This window comes from Otolemur garnettii, unplaced genomic scaffold, assembly GCF_000181295.1.
Source record: "Otolemur garnettii isolate 467f Iridium unplaced genomic scaffold, OtoGar3 scaffold00012, whole genome shotgun sequence".
NCBI classification, from domain to species: Eukaryota; Metazoa; Chordata; class Mammalia; order Primates; family Galagidae; genus Otolemur; species Otolemur garnettii.
This window is the reverse complement of record NW_003852407.1, coordinates 13,042,830-13,066,650: the sequence shown is the minus strand read 5'-3', so window position 1 is coordinate 13,066,650 and position 23,821 is coordinate 13,042,830.

Here is a 23,821-nt window from a genome sequence, read left to right as displayed (position 1 = left end):
TTACTCATTTACTTTGTACTTATCCATTCTGTCATTTATTAAAATAATATTCCTCATAGATTTACTTTTTTCTCCACAATTTGAGAGTTGATATCTTTATAAATAAATTTTATTTAATTTATATTTAATTTGATAATTAATATATTTGATTTTGTAACTACATTCTTAAATATTTTATTTGTGATTTATTTCTTTTTCTGTTATATTTGGTCTTTTGTTACATTCTCTATATATATCTCAATGTGTATATGCATCTTTACATTTTATTTAAATTTAGCCATTAAAAATGATAAAATTTTTACTATATGCTTTGTAGATTTGTGATGTTAAAAATATAAAAACCTGTAAATGAAACAAAGTTTATAATACCCCGAAGCTCATTCTTTTAAATAGTATGTTAATTTTTCTTTTATAAATAATCTACTTTTTCATTTCTATTTTTCATCTTTGCATTAATCCCTTTATGTTTTCATATCAGATTATTTTACCTTAATCTACTAAGTCCATGAGGTATTTCATCTATTTAATGCATTCACGTGTATACTATTAGGATGACACAGTAATTATTGAAATTCAGACATATATTCTGTTTTAATCTGTTTGTGTTTCTGCAATGAAATACCAGAGATTTAGCAATTTATAAACAACAGAAATTTATTTCCCACAGTTCTGGAGGTGGAGAATTCTCAGATCAAGGCACAGGCAGACTCAGTATCTAGTGAGGGCCTCTTTTTTCTGCTTGCCATGTGGTGCCTTATTGCTGCCTCCTCTGGAGGGGATGAAAGCTGTGTCCTCAGGAGCTGGATAACAAGAGAGCAAAAGGGCCTAATCTCATTCCTTCCAGTCCCTATATAAGGTTTTGATCCATTCATGAGAATGGAGCCTTCCTATCTTAATTGCTTCCCAAAGGCCTCACCTCTTAACACCATCACAAAGGGGACTGAGTTTCACATGAATTTTGGTGAGAATGTGTGCTCTTACTTAGAAACTTTAGAATAGGTATCTTTCTCTTTAACAGGGAATTTACAGGGAACGTTATTGTCTTTAAGCAATTCTAAGACATTATACATTTTCTGGGAATTTATCTATAGTCATATAATTTGTTTTTAGTGTCTTCACACCTTCTTAGAATCAGCACCTAAAAATAAAGCATGACTCAATCGTAATGAGAACTTAATAACTATTTTTTGCATGACTATATTAAATCAACAACAGCAACAGCAAAAATAATACAGATCTTAGCCCTGTCAATATATAGAATGTGTGAACACTTTTTAAAAAATACCTCACCTTGTGTTTCTCTCATTAAGCTCATCATCGTTAATCTACAAGTTTACAATTAGTGTTGAGTACGTGTGGTTCCTAACTTTTGGTTCCTGTGAACTTTAGTCAGGAGAGTGTGAGGGACATAGCTACAACTTAGACTCTGCCTTACAAATGCAAGAATGTGGTCTAATTATATGTACCTTCAAATTACTTGGAGAGGAAAAAAAAATCTCACATTGTTTATTTTGATCCTGTTTTAAATCTTGTTTTAGAAAAATAGCAGGATAGCCAGTTGGCCCACTTGCTGGTACCAAATGTCCATTCCACTAGATTAGTGAATAGTTTGAGGAACTTAAACGCCTGGACTATCTTTAACTATTTATGTAGCAGACAAAATCTACAAACCTGAACACATTGGGATTCCAGCATTTTTCCTTTTCTCTCTGCCGTCATTGATGTGGACATATTTTGTATCTGGCCTACTTTTCCTTGGTCTACCACTCTTCCATAAATCAATAATAGTCATGTGTAATGTATAGGGTTTGAATTAACCTTACCCTGCTCAGGTCCCTGACCAGACAGCATGCAAAGCAGTCTAGCCCAATCTATTTGCCCTCACTGGCCTCCATAAACAGTTCGGGAATGGAAACATTAGCTGTGTGAGGCCAAAAGTCTCCATGGGCTTCTGCTCCACATATTTGAAAGATGTTTTCCTTTCTCAGGTATCATTAGCATGACAGTATAAACCTTAAACTACCATTGACAATTTTTGTTATCATTTATTGAAAGCCTATCTAGAATTGAACCTAACAGAATATAGTGCTGAAAGAATGAGAGAGAGAGAGAGCCCTTAAGCGCTAAACATCCTGAATTTAGAATCATTCCTGGATAAATCAACTATACAAAAAGGAGGAAGAGGGATGGTGAAATTTTTCTGTAAGTGACAAGATAGTAAATAGTTTAGGTTTGAAGGACAGATGGTCTCTGTCTCAATTACTCATCTCAGCTGTTGTAGTGTGAACTCAGTAATGAACAATGCATAAAGGAATGCGTATAACTTTATTTCAATAAAACTTTATTTATAAAAATATACAGGGTTTTCATGCCACAGTTTGTCAACCTCCAATATAAAATAGTAAATTCTTCCATTTTAAAAAAATTAGAAATGTGTGTATATTACTAACTGTCTAAAATGCTTGACTTAGAGAAAGACTTTGAGTGCCTTATTTATGGTATGTGAACTTTTCATAGCATGTCCTCTGCAATCCCTCAGGCTGCATTTCCTGATCTGCTTTCTATGCTTTTACAAGCAAACGTGGTATTATAATAAGCATAAGAGAAAAGTGATATTTGTGGCTCTGAGAGACTACGGTATTCTCTTCATTAAAAAAACAAAACAAAACAAAACACTGCTCTTGCAATGGACAAGAATCTGATTTGTTCTCTGTTAATATTTTCTAGATTTCTGGGAAAGGCATTTTCGCCCCGTTTTATTTCTGGGGATCAGACTGATCCTCTTAGAGAAGTGAGCAACACAAGAGCCACGTACTATTGTCTCAAACCAACCCCATTGTCTTTATATGTTACCAGATCTTTTTGGATATCATCAAAAGATTTTTCTATCATTTGGATTTTTGGGGGCGGGGAGGGATATGTTTTATTTTCAATATTTTTCTGTCTTCAAAAATGTTTTATTAAAAAATGTAAAATGTCCATATTTAGAGCTGCTGGTCCAGTGCAATTTTGAATCAGCACATTGTTCAATACAGTAAAATACACACATTATACAGCTTTGGGGCTTTCTTCTTCTTTCTTTTTTTTTTAAGTCTAAAGTTGTTGCAAAGAAAAGAGAGATGAAAGGGTAGACTCTAGCAGTAATTAAACTTTCCCAGAAATCTCTGGGTTCCCCAAACTCTTTGAAAACATATCAGAAAGGTCTGATGCAGAGGAAGTTGCCGGGCCCAGTAATTCAAAAGCATATGCATTATCTCAACCTGGGAATGAAAATAAAAGAAGCAGCATTCATCAGGACTTTAATCAGTGAGTGATACAATAAGGTTGATCTTGCCTTATTCAGTTAGAAAAGCTCACATGGAGGCAATATCCAAGGAGTCGCGTTTTCATACTGATTGTATCAGGAAAAATGAGGGCAATGACTCAGGTTGGGCAGCCGTGGTATTCTCTTGTAAGAGAAACTAATAAAGGGACACTAAATCTTGATGTACTTATCACATTTGGGCCGTCAGGAGTAAATAATCTTCTCCAAGTTCCTTGGATTTGTTCAGCACAGCACCCTTCACCAGGAACAACAGCCCCCCCGTACTGCACCTGTTAGGGCTTCACCTACGAAACAAAACTACGTATTCACAGAAGAGCAGCAAGTCCTTGCTTTGTACACTATTTATTTATTAAAGACTTTCCAGAAAGACTCACACACACGCACATACTTTGTCTATACCCTGATAATTTGCTTAATTATCCCCGAGTGAATTAAGCTGGAGCACCTAGTATTAGTGGAAATGTTTGCAATACATATTTTTGTGTGTTAATGAAAGTGTAAGTTTTTAGTGCAATATTCATTGTCACCTATATTCTTATGTTATTGTGAGAGAGGAAGAAAAGTGACTAAATAGCAAAGAAAATCTCTTATTTAAAATAGAATACGGAAAAATAGAAGCAACTGTTTGTGTGCATGTATGTACAAATTTGCACACACGTGTGTTCTGAAAATTTATATTTAAGCCTTAGGTTGAGGTAGACAAATATTTTACATTTGCTTGTGACTTGATTGGGTTTGCCGAGGTCTAGGCAAGACAGATAATTATTATAAGGAAGTGCAGGTATTATTGTCACTGTTGACCCAGGACTAAGGTGATTGGGCTGCTGATAGGTGATCTTTCTAACAACACACATAAAAAGAAGAAATACAGTTTATACAGTTTATTTCATTGTCCTTTTTTAGTTTCTAGACATGTTCTAGATGAGGAATCTCTCATAGTGTCTATGTGAGACAGACTTTTATTAAAGGTGATAGACATCTTGGTTGTTGTTGTTGTTGTTGTTATTTATTTGTTCATTTGGTTGTTTTACTCAAAACAAACAAACCAAAAAAAATTGACATAAAATTCACAGATTCCTTTTTTTTAGACAGAGTTTCACTCTATTGCCTCCAGTGGAGTGCTGTAGCATCACAGCTCACAGCACCCTCAAACTCTCAGGCTCAAGCGATTCTCTTGCCTCAACCTCCCGAGTAGCTGGAACTACAGGCACCCACTGTGACACCTGGCTACTTGTGGAGACAGGATCTCACTCTTGCTCAGGCTGATCTGGAACTCCTGCTGTCAGGCAATCTACCTGCATCAGCCTCCCAGAGTGCTGGGATTACAGGGGTGAGCCACCACGCCCAGACACTGCTAGCCATCTTGTGATGCACTACCCACAGATGTCTACTGGTTCTTCGCTCTATACCCCTCAAGCTTCTTTGGTGGGACCCTTTGTTTTATGGTATTTTAAGTTTGAAAAATTAATAATCTCAAAGTCTTTTTTTCTATTAAGTATAAGTTATTTCCATTAGAACTTATGCTTTCTTTGCATTCTCAATCCATATTCTATTATGTAAGAGCAGTACTTTTAAAGATAAAATATAGCATATTTTTTATACCTGTGTGTTAATCTGTGAACATTTATATGAACATAGGAAAATATTATGCACACTATTTGAAGGCAAATTCTTAAAGACTTAGACTCCTAGAGGTGGAAGGGCTCTACCAATAGGAAAGGTGTGAAGTATTAGGAAAACGTACTAAATTTCGAGTTAATACACTTAGCTTTAAGGTTGACCATTTCTACACGAAAATAGCTTAGAAGCAATATTGGAAACATAAATTTTGAAATTTGAAAATTGGAGAATAATATTTGTGCTCTGTAATACATTTGATTGATGTAAATATAAAGTCAAATCACCAGCAGAAAATTCTTCATAATGTATAATGCGCTACGGGAATTTGCTTTGAAATCATAAGTTTGCCCACTCTTCTCATTTTCACGGCCTATTTCTATTTCATAAAAATCTCAAGAATACCTTTAAAGTCTTTGAAAGTGTATTTTTGTCCCCTAAACAGTCTTTTCACAGATATCTGATAACTTCCTCAGGTCTCTACACAAAGTTTTCTCTGGCCAATTTACCTGAAATCATTCTCCTTCTCCCACCTCCATGTCTTTCTGTCCTTATCAGGCTTTATTTTTCTTCATAACACTTCTTATCACCATAAGTAATATATATTTGTGTCTTTATGTTTATTTTGTCTCCTCAAGCTACAATTTTATCTTCTGTTTACTCCTATAACTCCTGTCCTATGGTAATGAATTCCACTATGAGGTATTCAATAAATGTTTGTTGAATTAAATACAGCATGATATATTCATAATATAGTAAAACTAATTATAACTCAAAAGGTTGACTCTCAGTTTTTATTACTGTAGGAGAAGACCTAGTTGCATGCTGGATGGAGCTTACTCATTACATCAAAATGCTTACTGCATCTACTTGTTGGGTTGGCCTTAAATTCATAGATATTTGACCTCTGCCCTTTTACAGCATTGCATGTCTCTGTTTTTTCTAGAATAACTAATTGTTTAAGAATTCGATCTGCCAAATATCTAAGGATGTTTTATCATATCATGTATCAGATATGTAATCTCACTGCTAATAGATTCAGTTTGACCTTACTATTCTATCAGATATGTATTAGCTTTAAACTGAAGGTAAAAGTATCAGCAGAGATGCTTCTGAGTTCAGAATGGCTTCTGAACTTAAGCCATTCTCTTGAAATCCTATTTTTGCAATGGTTCGTGGTTGCCAGTGGCATGGTCACCATCTCACTAGCTTCCAGCACAGGAAAAGAACTCAGCCCACTTCTCTAATGATGAAATGGGATGGGGATCATTAACCTCTTCTGCTGCCGTTATTGTTGTTGTTGGATGGTATGCATGGCTGGGCTGATTTTTGTTGGATTATTCCCCCACAGCACTTTTGCAATGAGAATAAAACCGAATGGTTTTTACTCTTTCTAAGAAAATGGAAATGAAGATATGACATCTAGGCATTCAGAATGGCAGATTTGGTGTGTGTGTCTACTGAGTGTTTGAAAAGGACTTTGTGAAAACTAAAGAATAGTTTTATAGCATTTGAATATTAAGACTTAAAAACAACCTTGATGTTATCCTTGATGATAAAGTCCTTTGAGAATGACATAATGAAGGAGAGCTCTTCCTTGGGACACAGGATCATTTGAAGAGTTGGGTTTATAGGTCTAAATAGAAAAGTGGCTGGGCAGATGCACACTTAAGGCCATTGAAGTGGTAACACAAAATTGGTACAATCCAGTCTCTATTATTTCAATAGGAGATTTATAAATATGGCAGGTCAAGATGGAAAAGTATCACAGAATGGAGAGTCATTTTACCTCATTAATGAGATTTCTCATCAGCCATGAGAATTGATGAAACAATAAGTTGTAAGAATAGTATTCCTATATTGATCTAAGTAACATCAGCAACTATGGAGTATAACTCTAAAAATATAGATTCTATTAGCACAGTAAGAATATAGATAGGGATTAAACATTTCAAAATATTAGAAAGGTAAGTAATATGAGCTACAACTCATATGACTAATACATAGGACAACTAATACTTGTACTAATCCATTCTTTTTTTTTTTTTTTTTTTGAGACGGAGCCTCAAGCTATCCCCTGGGTAGAGTGCCATGGCATCAGGCTCACAGCAACCTCCAACTCTGGACTCAAGCGAGTCTCCTGCCTCAGCCTCCCAAGTAGCTGGGACTACAGGCGCCCGCCACAATGCCTGGCCATTTTTTGGTTGCAGCCATCATTGTTGTTTGGCGGGCCGAGGCTGGGGATTTGAACCCACCACCTTAGGTGTATGTAGCTGGCGCCTTAGTCGCTTGAGCCACAGGCGCCGAGCCTGTACTAATCCACTCTTAAGTCATTTTAAATTCATCATTGGATTCTTCCTTACGATGTCCCTAGAAGACAGTATTTTCCTGTTATGAATAGTGTCCTTCCCCTTTGAGAGCTAAAGAAATGGAAGTACATGAAAGTAAAAGAAAATTATACTAATACCTCCCAGAAATTAAGTCAAACAATACTACAAGAGTTTTACTATGTGTTATAGCTAGGATTGTTATATATAGTTACAATTCATCTCATTTTCCCTGCATTATAAACTGCCGTGCTCCATTTTAATAAATAGATTTGAAGAGACTGTTGTTTTTAATACAATTTTGTTTTGTTTGATACTATGTGTATAATCATTATAGCTGCTGGCTATTGTTTCTTTTCATGTATTTTAATACTTTAATCAATGGGAATTTTATTGGTGCTTGTACCCTGAGGCTATTGAAAGTGGAGGGTCCAATTTTATAAATATACAATTGAAATAAGAAAAAAATAAAACAGATGGGTGTGAAGACCATGTGGGTAGTAAAGGGATAAAGCCCATTGAGAATGGGATAACGAAGGAGAGCTCTTCCCAGGTGCCGGTTGACATAAGAATCCCTGAGTTAAAGAAGTTAATTCAGCTTATTTTAATTATATTTTCCCAACTAAAATTTCTCTCTTGCTTCTTCAAATGTCATTTCTAGTCTAAAAGTCTTTAGGGTCATTAACCTAAATAGCTGTAATCTCTTGAATATCTTGACTACATATTGCATAGTATTCTTTATTATAGGAACTGATGATAGTAATGGCAGTGCCTAACTTTATTCTGGATTATAGTTTTATTCTGTTTGTTTCAAAAATAATTATACATTTTATCATTTGTATATGTTGGTCTCTTCTTATCTAAATAGATTTCAGAATCTTGTGGGTGGATGGAATATCAGATGATTCTTTTCATGTATTTCCCAGGAAGTATTATATTTCAATTCCTGTAACTACTTTCAAAACATCTGTATGATTAATTGGAAGCCAAAAAATAAATATTTTCAAAAGTTTAAACTACTCATTCACCTTTTTTTTATTCTTTAGTAATCCATTCAAGTGGTATTTCTTATAATCTTATCCAAGCAATAGTAATACCAAACTAACAATTTGTTATTGTCTATTGCCACTGGATAATGGGCTGAAGAGTTGTTGGGGAAGCAAATTTCCAAAATTTAATAACATCAAACACTAAAATTTATGTTGAACACTAAAATTTATGTACTATAATCTTCTTGCCTATATCTAAAACAAAAAAGTAAAAATAGGAAAGACCATCAACTTTCTAAATTTTTGTTTATTCTCTTTTTTTCCCAACTGCTAGGAGAGAAAACAAGATGTACTTATCTCTTAGGAATTTTTAACAATAAGGTTGTCTGATTTTCTCATAATGAATAAACTGATGGATGTGGACAGGTAACGCATTTGGTGGAGCTGACCTTCTGATGAGGAAGGAAGTTTCCATCCTTTTCCAATCATGCTGAAAGTTGCATTTCTTTTAATGACTCCACTTAGAACAGCAGGAAGCAAAGTGATCATCACCAGCAGGTACTTAGACAAGAGTGAGAGGTTGGCTGTGGACTGCTCTATTAAAACATCCCTGTCTAAACAGGGCTTCCTGGAGTTTAAGTGCCCATTGCTGCAGAAGCCAGGATCCCATCTGCGAGTGCACAGCAAAGCTCACAGCTCTCCCTAATGAGAGGAACTGCATCAAGGAGACATCCTTAAGTAGATGAAAGATCCATGGCATCTAATGGGCAATTAGTTAACTTCATTCTTCAGAGTTTTTAAGCATCTGATAAATGGAGAAATAAAGAAAAAAAGCTCTGTGCAAAACACTGAATGGAATTAAAATCAGCAAAAAAGGAAGTAACTTTCCGGTTTTCAATACATTCAGTGTCGTTTTGTTTCAAAGTAAAACAACCAGTGGTCACACAGTTTCCTTTTCGATCCCTCTGTTTCAATTGTGAGGACCACGGCTAATGTCATCCCATGGTGTGGTTAGGGCACATGCTGGTCCAGTTTTTTTTTTTTTTTTTTTTTTTAATGCATATTGAAATTACTGAATGCATTCAAAATGTTGCCAAATTAAATTAAATTATATTATGTAGCATTCAATTTAGAATAATGCTGAAAGTTACCTTGTTATTCAATAGATAGTGAAATCCAGGTCCAGAGAAAGTGGTTTTCTAGGAAAGTCATGTTCTAAAATACAGGTCTGACAATTTTTTTTTTTTTTGAGTTTAGTATTTTGTTTATTCATCACATTGTTCATTTTAGGGGTATGAAAAGGCAAATATAATGATAATATAGCAGATTTAGTTTATATAAACTATTTTGTACTATTTCAAGGTAACATATAATTAATGTTTTAAGTTTTTTGCTTCATGCCAGGCTAGGTTACTTCAGGGAAGGAATTTATATCTAATTGGGAGAAAAAAATCTCAGATACAAAACAATAGAATGCACTGTCTGAAGGGCCAAAAGGTGTGATTTGATATGAATACTCTCCGCAGCCAAGAGAGGGAGAGCTGACCATGGGAGAGTCCACAGGGAAAGACTGGAAGTAAAGAAAGTTCTCTTTAAATGGTTCTCTGGGTCCAACTCCTGTAGCTCAGCGACTAGGGAGCCGGCCACATGCACTGGAGCTGGTGGGTTCAAATCTGGCCTGGGCCTGCCAAACAGCAACAACAACTACAACAACAACAACAAAAATAGCTAGGCATTTCTGAGTAGCCCAGCTACTCAGGAGGCTGAAGGAAGAGAATCGCTTAAGCCCAAGAGTTTGAGGTTGCTGTGAGCTGTGATGCCACAGTACTCTACTAAGGACAGCGTAGTCAGACTCTCTTGAAGAAAAAAATGTTAAATAGTTCATTGGCACTTGAGGGTAAAAAGAACTAAATGGTGCCTACTGTTGCTTGCAGAATTAGGATATATAGTTATGTGTTTTTTTTTTTTAATTGTCTCCTTTTGTTTGGGAAACAATGGTTGAGCTATTTTTTTCTTATTTAAAGAATGAAGATTTGATTCAGTAAATACAATATCAAGTACAGTGGTTATCATTAGTTAATACTGATAGCAATAACAATAATAATAATAGTATCATATTCCTGTCTTCTGGAGTTCTTGACACAGTCCCAAGAATTGGTAACATTTAATTTTTTCCCCATATTCTAGATGGGGAAATTGAGACATAGAGAAAAGCATACTGACTCCAAGAATAGATGGCTCAAAATCACAGTTAAATTATATTTTTAAAAAATCACAAATATGGCTGGGCATGGTGGCAGGTGTGTGAATTGACTGAGCTCACAGGTTCATGTCCAGCCTGAATAAGAGGTAGACCTCATCTCTAAAAATAGTGCAGCATCATGGCAGGCAGGTGCATGTAGTCCCATCCACTTGGGAGGCTGGGGCAAGAGAATCACTTGAGCCCAAGAGTTTGAGGTTGCTGTAAGCTATGACACCATTGCACTCTACTGAGGGTGAAAGTGAGACTCCTGTCCCCCCCAAAAAAGAACAAAAGAAATAACAAATGTTATTAAAATATACATTGTTTTAAAAATTAAAATAAAAACATTGAAATGCAAAGTTGTCTTATATCATGCTATTTTTTTCAGTCCTTGTATAAGCAGGACAGATTCCAAAGGAAGTCAATTTTTCCCAAGCTTTCAAGATTCCAATATTAGTATATGTTTCACTGTAGTACTGTCACCTTTCAGCTCAGTCCTAAATGTTGGTATTGATGCTGGCTGCTTCTGAACATCGAAACGTAAATAAGCCCCAGAGAACAGCATCTTTCATTAGAAAGTTGCCATCTGTCTTTATTTTGTCATTATTTTTTTTAAATTTCTGCCGTGCTACAGTAAGTCGTAGAATTTCCCTATCCTTTCAGTGACAGCTCATGGTAAAATAAACTCTCCATGATAAGATAAATGGCAACTTTTTAATGAAAACCACTACGTGTGAGCTGCTTGGTTAGGTTACAGTTCCTCAAAGTGCATCTCATATCTTATTTCTTAATATCAAAACCAATGACCTATTCTTCAAAAGATTTTCTTTTCAGTTCCGTAACCTACATGATTTACAAAGTCCTCCTCCACCTTTTTTTATCATATCCTCTCAGCGTAAGACCTTGGGTGACCCTGTAACCATAACTTCTTAGAGCAAAAATTTGACAATGTTTGTTTAGAAGACAAAGAAATGTTTGGTTCACTATTTTGAATATCATGGTTGGGTGAGGTTGGCAAAGTAGGTAGATGAGCCACTTTTATTTGTTTGAATAATTTCTATCCCCATAAAGATCAAAGTACTTTAAAAAGTGGTAAGAACTTGGATCTAGAAATGGCTGTCATATATAACAGTCATGCTATAGATGTCTGGGCTGAGATTTTTCTAAGTATCTGCCCACCTGCTTGTGAGAAGGGTGTGTGCAGCTCGCCTCAGCTGTTGCGTCCACAGTACAGCGGCAGGCTGCTGATTTGCCACAGAGATGCCCTTATTTCTGCTGAGGCACCTGGATATTTTTTCCCACTGGAGGGTAAAAATGACCTGATATTTATGGGACCTTATCCAACAATTAAAATTGTCTGGAGAACAGTTAATTTGCAAGCTATCTATAGTACAACCTTAACAAACAAAATTATTAGTCTGGTTGCAAATGTTATCTGTTTTACTTTTGACCATCAAAAAATATTTCTAAATTTCCAAATATATTTGGTTACCTCAGATTAAACAGCCAAGGGGGGAAAATAAATTGTCTCCTCACTATAAGTTTCACAAAGCCTCAGAGCCACCATTGTGGACATCCCTTTCTAGATTCACACAGGCAGTTGACGAAGAAAAAGGCATAGATGAAGTATTTCAATGTGAGCTCAAACAAGTACATGCAATTACATTTATGTGTAAGGAATGTTTAAATTACTATAGAAATTTATACTGCTCCTTACCTTATTATTTCCTAAAATTTCGATTTATTGTTTAAAAAAGGAGATGAGCATATTTACATTTCTTACTTGATGCAGAATTTTGATTAAGCTAAATTTGTTCTCCTTGGTCTACTAAGAAAATTCCTTCTGTAGTGAGTGGCAGGATGATAACTATAATTAATCACTGAAAAATTATTTATTGAGTATCTATCTTATATAAGCCCTGAACTGGGTGATGGGGGGTTACTGCTAAATAAGTGAAAGTTACCACCTACAGGATGAGAGCCATTGTAGTTGGAATTGTGGGGGTTCACCAGTAAGAAATACTATGTCTGTAGTAAGCGATGAAGAAAGAAAATAAGGAAGTGGAATATAATAGCAGGTGGTATGATGTAGTAATGAATGATTGTCTACAGTCAGTGAAAGTGAAGGTGGTGTTTCTGTTAGTAACTAATGATGGGGGGAGATCCTAGGAGGTTAATTCTAAAGAGAATGACCAGTAAATGCAAATGGTAATGAGTTTCACAGGTGTGAGGGTAGGAAAGAGTGTCTTTGAGCTAGAGCACTGACAACATGAGACAAATTCTTGGGACATAATATTAAAGAAGTAGGCAATGGTGAGAGCGCATGTGATCACGAAGAGCAGGGCAAGAAGTTTAGAGTTATTCTAAGCATGACTGGAAACCACAGAAGGATTTTAAACATGAGAATAACATGATCTTAGGTAAAATAAAATCAGCCTGGCAGCTGTGTAGAATGGTCCTGTGTGGTCCTGCAAGAATGGACCACACGGATATAAAAATAGACCCAGCAAATGAACAGAAGGTGGGTGCAGTAGTGTGTGGGCAATAATGGTGATTTATTCAGAGGTGATTGTATTGGAAATGAAATAAATTGGGGAATATAATGAATATTCAGAAGCCAGTATCAGTCACATTTGCGGCTGGATAAGAAAACAGGAATAGCATGAAGAAAGAGGGATTGAGAATGACATTGTGTTTGGGGCCTGCATAAGTACTTCTGATGGGGAGGTGTGGAGAAGGGAAGGTGTCTTTGGAGAAAATACGTTTTGTGTTGTTTGGGTGTTTATTTCCTTGCATATGAAGTTTGAGATGCTTCAAGGCTTCAAGATGCTTCAAGATGCTTCAAATAGGCATCCAAGTAGAAATGGTAAGTAGGCAATTGGATATGTGAGTGTGGAGCTCAAGGATGGTATAAAGCTCAGCACAGACTTTTGATATCCAAAGCCTGTTTTGGCAGTTAAATGATGTGGATCAGTGAACCTAGGAGATGTTTTAGATGAAGGGTATTTAGAGGTCAGAATGAGAAAGTTCCGTAGGTAAAGCTGACTAAGGCAGAATAGCCAATGAAGTAGGAGGAGAGTCAGATGAATGTGGTTTCAAAGAGCCTGGAAAAAATAGTTCAGACATGAAACAAATAGCTACTAATGTAAAATGACATGGAAAAGCCAAATGAGGAAAAGGCTGACAACTGACTTTGGGATTGAGGAAGCAGTTATTTGCACACAGAGAACACTCACTCACACACATACACACACTAACATGTGCTTTATCAGAACACGTTCAAGAAAAATCACTACTCTACACAACACTGCTTGCCACATGATCCCAGTCACGGAGTTGGGAAATACTAGCTCCTTCTGCAGTTGACAAATTAAATCGTCTGAGTAGTACTATTTCCTATTATACTTGTGCCTATACTTATAATTTTATAGACTTTCAAGACAGAGTCTGACCACTTTTTAAAGTCATTTAAAACAGGTAAGCTGTTTTTCATGTGAATAAACCCACTGAGATGACCTTATAAATCTTTCTAGGTAACCATATTTTAATTGATGGAAGAAGTAAATAAAATGAAACTTATTCTTACAAATGTTAAATGGAATAAGTAAAAATAACAATATTTGCCCTTTTTCCCAAGTAGTATAAACCTTCTTAAGTGTTCTTATAGCAGAAACCACACAAAAGAGGCCCTAGGAGACTTCTAGAGGTGATGGATATGTCTTACCCTCATTGTGATGACGGTTTCTTGACTATATGCATTAACATTAAAAAGTGCATTTTGTACATACATATAACAATTATACCTTTTTAAATAAAACTGTTTAAAAAAACAAACAAAAAAGCCCCAAACCTTGTATCTTTATAACAAAAAAGATGGGAAATTAGACCAAATTTCAGGGATTTTTATTTGTTTTTATTTGTTTCATTTGTTTTTATTAAATGATCGTTAACAGTATTAAATTTTCTTTTTATTTTAAGTTAGATGTTTTTATCCCTTTTTCACAAACATAACATGAACTGAGTTTGAGTAATTATGCCAACCCAAATTTTACCCTCTGTAGATCACACTTGCTCAATGGCGTCAGGTGCAGGTTAAAGCATGTGACAGCTGCTGATGGCACTGAGGTGGATGTCAAACCCTGGTGTGCACCAGTGCCATCTATGGAGTTTCTTTTTATTATTATTTATTATTATTGCTATTTTTTTTTTTTTTTTGCAACAGAGTCTCACTGTGTCACCCTTGTTAGAGTACTGTGGCATTATAACTCATCAGGCGTAAGTAGTTCTCTTGCCTCAGCCCCCAGTAGCTGGGACTATAGGCACTGATCACAACACCCAGCTATTTTTATTTTTATTTATTTATTTATTTTTTTGAGACAGAATCTCACTATGTCACCCTTGGTAGAGCGACACAGCAACTTCAAACTCTTGGGTTTAAGAGATTCTCTTACCTCAACCTCCCGAGTAGCTGGGACTACAGGCACTCACCACAATGCACAGCTACTTTTCGTTGTAGTTGCCATTGTTGTTTAGCAGGCCTGGGCCAGGTTGGAACCCACTAGCCCCAGTATATGTGGCCAGTGCCCTAACCACTTAGCCACAGGCACCGAGTCATGTATGAAGTTTCATACAAAATTCAGATTCCCAGGGCTTTCCCTGAGATACTTGTTCAATAATTTTAGTAAATCTGTAGAAAACTCATTACAATCATATTAGTAACCAATTGATTCTAATATAAGTGATTCATAGTCCAAACTTAAAAAATATACTACTCTAGAGAAAGAACATTAAAAAATTGGGAGGGAAAGGCGGTGATGCCAACCATCTTTTGAGGAAGTGACAATTTGCCTATATGCAATCGTCATCCGTAAATCATATGCTATTAAGTCTAAGTATTTCTTATTCAAATATTAATCAATTCCTAAGACAAGTATACATTTCTTATGTGTATTCATGTAAACGTTGATAGATGTGAGTTCATTTTCCAAATTATATGTATATTGTATTCATGTTCTTATTTGATAGGCTACCTATTAATTCTTTGAATACTATCTTACATTCAATAGTGACAAGTTCTGAAATCTGAAATTTAATAGGAGAAAAATAAAAGTTGGAATTCATAAACAACATCCTCTATTCTTTCTAGTTGGCCAGTAAATATCGATTGATATTTTTATCACCAGCTTTTGCATTTAATAGATTTTTAGTATATGATTTAGCTTTAAAGATGACCTAAAACCAATTTTTAAAAAAGTTAATTTTCAAATGTTATCTCTGTAAAGAAAGGAGAGTTCATTTAAATTATAATCCTAAACACAAAACTTGCAAATAATAAAGGATTGTCCTAACAACAGAAGATCCCGAGTTTGGAAGACTGAAAACTTGGAAGCATCATGGACCCCAAATTTCTCTCTAGCTCCTTTTCCCTTCATGTCTCCGTTTCCTTTTCTTTCCGTTCCTTATCCCTCTTTTCTTTTGTTTGGGGCACTGCTGGCACAGTACTCAAAGAAATTCAGAGCCTGTAAAGTTGTAGGTGTCTGAAGGATAGAAGCTCAAGCTACAGTTTTGCCTCTGCTTGAAACGAGCTGTGGGTACTTACGTCCCTGTTGAGACCTATATATTTTATTGTCCTGTCTTCCTTTGTGATACCATAGAACTAGATTGGACTTGTCATTCTTCACGCTGGGGGAGACCATGGGAGTGGAGTTAAATCTATGATCCTTTCCACAGGAAGAAAATGCATAATCACAAATGCACAACCATTTTACATGCAGTATCAGATGAGCAGAGCTTCTGGACTGGAAGGCAGCCAGCTTTAATGATTTCAGAGGCCATGGAGGGGAGCACAGGAGTACAGGTGAAGAAAGAGATGTTTTCATCTTTGTTCTGTTAATCAAAATCTGTTTTGCTACGCAAATACATTGAAGAAAAAGATGGCTTCCATTAGCCATAATAGTTTCCAGCAAGCTGAGCTCATTTGCTAGAATGACAGAGACCAGACTCACATTGATTTATGAAAGGTACAGATCTCACTGTACCTGTGCTTGGTTTTTGGAACTTGGAATTTGTTTTTCTTCCTGCATTTATACCATAAGTGCTTCCAACTGCACTTGGCTGTCATTCCTGGAGCACAGCAGGGAATAGTTTCAGTCTTAGGGAGGATACTTCCCACCTTAACCCTTACACAGGCTTCTGGGGTATTGAGAGGTGCTACTATCTAAAAGGAAGTTCTTAAGAGGTCTTATTTTCACCTTTGTTTAATTCAGTTTGATTTAATACCACAATTGAAAGTCTGATCATCTTATCTCAGTATCTGAAATCACAACATAAACATGGGCTTTCTCTTTGCAGTTCGAATTAGTGAAGATATATAAATTCTCTCTTCTTTATTTTGAGATATTCTCAATACTTAGAATACAATCATGACAAGAGATTGGGGCTTCCTAGATGATAATTAATTTATCTTTTAAACTTTTTTATAACCACCAGACAAAAGTCTATGAGAAAATTAGCTATTTTATTATAAATTATTTAAATTACCCTAAGGCAAAATCTGATAGAAATCACATATTTAAAACAACACTCATGATTACTTCCCATTGCTGAGGCCCATAGTTGGAGTGACAAACATATAGATCCTGACAAGCAGTTGGGATCGCTTGCATAGACTGGTGATGTTTGTTATGAAAAATAACTCTCTTGACTGAGGGAGACAGTAATTTGCAAATAAAACCTGGGTAACAGTTTTTTGTAAAAGCAATAGGAATATAATATCTTAAATTCCAAGTAATTTTGTTTCTCAAATCTTAATAATAATTGGCTGAATGGCAGTGCCCATAGCTCAATGGGTAGAGTGCTGGCTAAATACACTGAAGCTGGAGGGTTCAAACCTGGCCCAGGCCAGCTAAGACAACAATGACAATTGTAACAACAAGAACAAAAATTAGCCAGGCATTGTGGTGGGCGCCTGTAGTTCCAGTGACTTGAGAGGCTGAGGCAAGAGAATCGCTTAAGCCCAAGAGTTTGAGGTTGCTGTGAGCTGGGATGCCATGGCACTCTACCCAGGGTGACATAGTGAGACCCTATTTCGATAATAATAATAACAATAATAATTGGCTGAATGAATGGAGGAATGGCCCTTTGGAAGAACTGAATACTACATAGCTTGCTAAGTGGTCATACAATTATGGTTCGTTTCACTTTGTGCAGGGATGTAAGAGCCCTTCTAACTCAGCGTTCTGAGAATACATTTACTTGTTTAACAAAGGACTGGAAAAGAGGCCATGGATGACAGAAAACATTATTTTTGACATTAACATAGTAGTAACAGGAACAGCCTCTGACAAAAAAGAAAATGAAACAAAATAAAAACATTAGAGCATTTTCCTTATGAAGGTAGTACCTTTAAGGGAGGATGGGTACCATGATGTTTGGTCCCACTGAAACCGTTAATTCACAGAGAAATGTGAAGCCCAGGTGCCCGGTCCCCACAGGTAGCAGCACCTCATTCAGGGCTGCATCCATTCCTCCTCATTCATGCCACTTCATTGTCACCAGGTAAATGTAGTGTCATTTCATAGAGAACTGATGTTAAGAAAATTAGCCGGTCACACATTAGAGCATTTATTGAGATCCTCTGGTTGTACATTTCCAGACCACACTGGAGAAAGAAAACAACCCGTGGACCAATGAGAAAGTGCATCAAAAGCTGCAAGGGCAGCACATTTTTCCCTAATATCATCTCTTCTGGGAAACATTACCCTCCTGTGCTCTTCCAGACCATTGATTCTATTCTGAACCCATAAAAAAGAGATTATAAATCAAGAGAAGGAGGTACTGGTAGAATACTATGAATGGTTTATAAGTTATTTTGTGAACAAAATTGAGACCATTAGAGCTGTTGAGCAGCTTTCTACCTCTAATCATTTTTTCCATTAACTAAGGTTTTTGCCCACTCTGGAGAAAGTGGCATAATTTTTATAGCAGTGTCATACAGTAGAATTCTAAAGCATCTAGCAGGTAATGCTTACCAATTGCTACCCACTTTGTGTATTGTATAAAGGTGGCCGTGCCTAACGTAGGTGGTCCTGCCTCCTGACATTATCTCAGGTTATTAACCACTGGTTCCATCTCTCTAATAAAATAGTGTGATGTGATGAAAATTAAACAAGATTAAAAGTTGGTAGACCTGGGTTCCAATCTTAGTTTTTCTTAGTTATTTGTGTAGCCTTAGGAAAAATTCCTTAATAAAATTAAGCCTCAATTTCCCTCTAGGTACAATGCTGAACATGACACATGGATATGCCACAAGACGCTACACAGAGAAAAATAAAACATTGTGTATGCCATTTCTTTAAAACTAAACAACACTTTTGAATATAAAAGCAAAGTATATTACTCATCATTATTTATTATTCTATTATTTTCATCATCATTTCTACAGTGTTCTATATTTTTGCTCTCTCAATGCAATTAATCTCACGCACATTTTAAGATTATCATCTTAGTTATAGCTTGTTATGGTCTTATTTCTAGGTTGTCGTGGGCATTAGCTGTTACAGTAGCCAAGCAGCCACATCTTTTGTGGGTGAAGGTTCCCCAATTTCTTTCCAGTAGCATACATTTTCTCACTCAGAGTCTATATCTGTTCATAGCTTTCCAGAAGTCCTGACTTCACCTGATGGACATATGAAATGAATTAGGTATATGCCAATCAGTTGTGCACTTTCTCAGCTTCAAATATTTGTTAAAGAATTGCTCACAAGCAAAACTTTAGCCGCAAATGCTAGGGCTCACTCTGTCGTTCTTTTCTACTTGATATCATTGCGGAAGCACGAACCCCTGGAGGAACACTAATAGCCATTTTGTGACCAAACTCAACACATGATATGTGAAAATAAAATGCTCCCAGAGTTTGCAGATCTAAGACATGAAAGACAGAATCAGATTTTGATGAAATTGTTTAAAACCCTATGTCAAGCTGTGACTGAATCTATCTCTACCCCTCTACTACTCAGTTTTATGATTCAGTGATTTCCCTAAGTAAGTTTCAGTTGTGTTCTGTTATGTGCTTTAAAAAAATCTATATAATTTTTTGAAAATAGGTAATATTTACTGAGCATTTCTATGTGGCAAGAATTCTTATAGGACTTTTATACATATGAGTTACTTCATCTTTTCATATAGGTCTCTGAGATAGATATTATTTTTATCCCTGGATTGAAGATACGAGAATCAAGATGCAATAGCTCAAGGTCACACAACCAATAAGTGGAGGACCCAGTATTTAAATATAAAAACCATATTTTTTGTGTGGAATATGAATTCCATTGTAATGGAAAAATTCTTAACCACACATAATTATATACACACATATATACATATCATTAACTATATATGAACAGTCTACACACACACGGTGCCACAAAAATGTATACACATGTTAAGAAAGGAAAAAGCCATATTAAATATGTAATACTCAAGTCATGTTTGCTTGTGCAATTATCAGAGGTGCTCAAGGTGACTTGTATTCATCTTTTCTTGTTGCTGTGTATTGAGTCTTACGGTTTTGATACAGGTTTTTTTTTTTTTTTCTGCATCCTCTGCATATGTAGTTAAGCAAAGTTCTTGAACAATCTTGAATGTTTTAACTATGTCAGCTCTGCCCTTGATTATGTCTCCTTTACACAAACCTGTGCAAAACCAAGGAAAGGGAGACTTAGTGAAAATTGGAAATTGACCTTAGAGAAGAGATTAGGCTTAGTGAAAAGGGAAATTGAAGATTTCCATAGCGGCAGGAGGAGAGAGAAGTTTTCTTCTGATCACTCTCATAGCGTCCACTGTACCTACCTTGCCATAAATGAAATAAGAAACTGTGGAATGCTAGCAGTTCCAGAGTGCTTGCTCCCATAGCTCCTCCAAAGACACTCTAACTGTTCCCTCTAAATGTCAGTGATTCTCTGATCAACCTGCTGACACAGGAAATCCCAGGGCCAAGACCACCACCGAGGGAACAGAAGGAGACTGCACCCTGCTTGGCCTTCACACTGGTACCTGGTGGAAACTTACCAGTTTAGAAGAGAATGGGCTATAATCAAATGGTACTATTTCCTATAATTCTGGTTCTTGTGGACTTTTAAATACCTTCAGCATAATGTTACACCATTAGGCCACTTGCAGAAAAGTTTGGGAACTTATTTTATGCAGCGCACACCACTTACAATTGTGGCTCACCTCTCCCCAAATAGTTATAAATATATGGCACAGTCCGACAGGGTTCACTTCTTTGTTCCCAAGTGGTTATGTATCATCACTCAAAGAATCACTAAAGATAACATTGATATATGAATTATTTTTTCCCTGACCAAAAGGAATCTCTTTCCAGTCAATTGACACTCAGTGTTGAGTGTCCGAATGTCTTACTATTAAATTATTAGAAAATGACATTGAAAGTGGGGAAGGTTTTCCTCTTTTTCCTTCACTTATCTTCTGAATAACTTTAATACACAGATGAATGTCTTTTCAGCTGCTCCAAAAGCTTGAAATAAATGTTTAACTGAAATGTTCATAAAACATTCCAAATAACTTCCTATGTCAAATTCTAATTCTAAAACTCATCATAATTTTATCTTAGATAATAATAATTCTCACCCCTTTCCTTTTTGGAGCCTAAAACCACTGCTGTCTTCAAGGGAAGAGGAGACAGTTCATTATAGACTTTCTAGACTGTTTACTTAGATAATAAATCCTGGCATTACGTCGACTACATCTCTCAAGTTCAAGACAACTGCACAAAGGCCCTATTGCTATTATAAACCTTTACTTTAAAAATCTGTAATTAAAGAAGGGCAAATATGTGGTTTGAGGCTTGAAGCACTGGTGATTTGGAGGAACTCCAAACTGAACTGCACCTGCTCCAAGTAATAATTTCAGAGGTGAGATAAGCAGAATGACGTGGCAATGGGTCCAAACAGAACAAAATCCCCAAGAGACAATATTGCCTCATATCTAGAGCCTCATCTCTCTGCTTTCACGTACCAACGTGGGTAGGAGTCTTATCTCTGTGATAAAAACAAAGGCTGCAAAAAATCAAGTAGAAATGTTTTAGGAGATAGGAGGCACCTTGGAAGGCAGATATTTTGGTAACCCTTGAATGCTGATGCTGGTTTCCTTGGAATTCTTCAAATTAACTTCATTTTTATCATCACATTGAATCAAGAGCAGATATCAAGGGAAGCACGGCTTTCACTTTCTCTGGACTTCTCTCAAAATGAGGCTTAAAAATGATTTCATTTACTGAGTGCCTGTTACATGGCAGGCCCTCTGCTAAACATTTTTTGCAAGAGTCCCTTAAAATAGGAAGGAAAAGAAAAAGCTGTCTCATTTTAAACATAAGCGAATGAAGTATGAGTGGAGCTGCATCACACCCTGATCTTCTCAAACTCATGGTGCACTTTGATGGAATTTCCCTTGACTGAGTCTCTGTGCTGACCTGGCTGTTCCGTAGAACTGGCTTTCAGCTCTCTTCTCTCAAACCCATTCACACTCTTTCCAGGTGATCTAATGTCTCCTCCTCCAAGTTTCAACTTCTCTTCAACTGCAACTCCCAAATTTGTATGTCTAGCTCTAATATTTTTTTCTGACTTCTAGAAATGTTGCCAACTTTTGTTTTTTTTTTTTTTTTTGTTTGTTTTTAACATTTTTGTTTTGCAATAATTTTAAGTCCAGTTCACATTCAAGGGGAGAGGAATTAACTTGTAATTCCTGAAGGGAGAACTATGAAAGACTTTTAGAACATATGTTTAAAAAGTTCAGCAACTAAAAAATCTTTCTTCTTAGTCAAGTATTATAAGAATGAGGAAGTAAGAATCCAGGGTACTCAATTCTATGAAGCCAGTGGATGATCTAATACACAGCCTCATAAGAAAAAAGCTCAAATCAATTCAAGGTAGGGAGCAGGGGAATGAGGAAGCGAGGAGAGGGGAGGAAGGAGGGAGATGGGGGTAACGGTAGTCTATGGCACACCTCTTGGAGGAGGAACACAACATAAGAGGGACTTTACCTAACACATGCAAACAGTGTAACCTAATTCTTTATACCTGCAATGAACCATAACCAATAAATAAAAAAGAAAAAAATTTTTGAAGAACTACTTTTACTTCTTTGTGGATTCTCCATACCAAGGATCTATTGTTCAAAAACAAAGTTGACTCCTCCCCACCTATAGCACAGCTGTTTGGGCACCAGCCACACACATCGACTGAGACTGATGGGTTTGAACCTCACCCGGGCTGGCAGAACAACTACGACTACAACAAAAAAATAGCCAGGCATTGTAGTGGATGCCTGTAGTCCCAGCTACTTGGGAGGCCTAGGCAAGAGAATTGCTTAAGCCCAAGAGTTTGAGATTGCTATGAGCAGTGATACCATGGTACTCTACCAAGGGCAACATAATGAGACTCTGTCTCAAAAAAAAGAAAAAATGAATTTATGGGTACTCTTGTGATACTTGACTGAGAAAAATGTGTTTCAGCTCCATTCAGGTTAATACATAAGATGTGACATCACCATATTTTTGCATGGCTAAATAGTATTCCATGGTATACATATACCAGTTTGTTAATCCATTCCTGAGTTGATTGGCATTTAGGTTGTTTCTACATCTTGACTGAGCTATCACCTAACCCCAGTAAGATTAGTCCACATCACAAAATCCCATAGTTGCAGATGCTGACATGGATGTGGAGAGAGGAGAACACTTTTATACCGTTGATGGGAGTGCAAACTAATACAGCCTTTTTGGAAAGAAGTATGGAGAATCCTCAAAGAACTCAAATAAGATCTTCCATTTAACCCTGCAATTCTACTACTGGGCATCAACTCTGAAGAAAAAATTTATTTTATCATAAGGACATTTGCACTAGAGTTTATCACAGCTCAAAATAGTTTCTTTTTAATTACCTTTTACATTTTCTTTGAGATGACCTGTCTTCATTGTCACTTGTTGCTCTCATCCCTTTCTCTTGAATGTCCTTCCATACAGAACAAGTCCATAACAGCCCAGACTCTTTACTTCATGCCTCATGCATGTATGACATCCTTAAATCAAGAGCATCTCTCTTTTTCTTCTCACTCCTGGTCCTGACTAAACTGGGCAACTTTGAAGTTTACCCTTTAGAACTAAACTCCACTATCTTTCTTACGCTTATGTGAATGATGGCCGGAGAATGTGCCCCTGTAACATTTTATGCTCAACTCTGTCATAACAGTTCTCATTCATTTTTTGTCCATTAAAATTTTCTAAATTACCGTACCCCAAATT